The sequence below is a fragment of the Laccaria bicolor genome, genomic scaffold (genome assembly GCF_000143565.1).
Source record: "Laccaria bicolor S238N-H82 LACBIscaffold_77 genomic scaffold, whole genome shotgun sequence".
Taxonomy (NCBI): domain Eukaryota; kingdom Fungi; phylum Basidiomycota; class Agaricomycetes; order Agaricales; family Hydnangiaceae; genus Laccaria; species Laccaria bicolor.
Window position 1 is genome coordinate 58,221 of NW_001889948.1, and position 684 is coordinate 58,904.

Below are 684 nucleotides of genomic sequence, written 5' to 3' on the forward strand. Positions count from 1 at the left end.
CATAGAATCTATGTAAATTTAATTAATTTAATTAATGAATATACTTCAATTTTTTTTTTTCTTTTGAAGAGGAATTCTGGATTAACTTAGGTCTGTGGCAGTCCAGTCCAGTCCAGTTTTGTGTTGGGAGAGTCCAGTGGAGTCCAGTCCAGTCCAGTTTTGTGATTTGCAGTCCAGTCCAGTCCAGTCCAGTCCAGTTTTGTGCTTGCAGTCCAGTGGAGTCCAGTTTTGTGCTGGGAGTCCAGTGGAGTCCAGATTTGTGGATATTGCGAGTATGTAGTGAAGTCCAGTGGAATCCAGTGGAGTCCATGTGGATTATGTGGGGGATGGTAAAGTACTGGTACCAGGAGTCCAGTAGGACCACAGTTTGTCACTGTTATTGTTATTAATATAATATAAAAATAAAAGTGCAACATCGGAAATCGAACACTTGACCTTAGGATCAAGGTGCCACAATTAAGGGAAGCACTCAAACACCTGGACCACGACGGCTTTACTATAGGTACGTACTTTAACCTACACATACCTACAGCTCGGCCGCTTTCCCAGAACGAACGTCGGCAAGTTCCGTTCGTGGAAATTCTGCACAAACCCTCAACCCACTCTTCCTCGCAACCACCACCATCGACAATGCATCGACAACCACCGCACACCACCCATTGCTTCCACCACCCATCGACACAC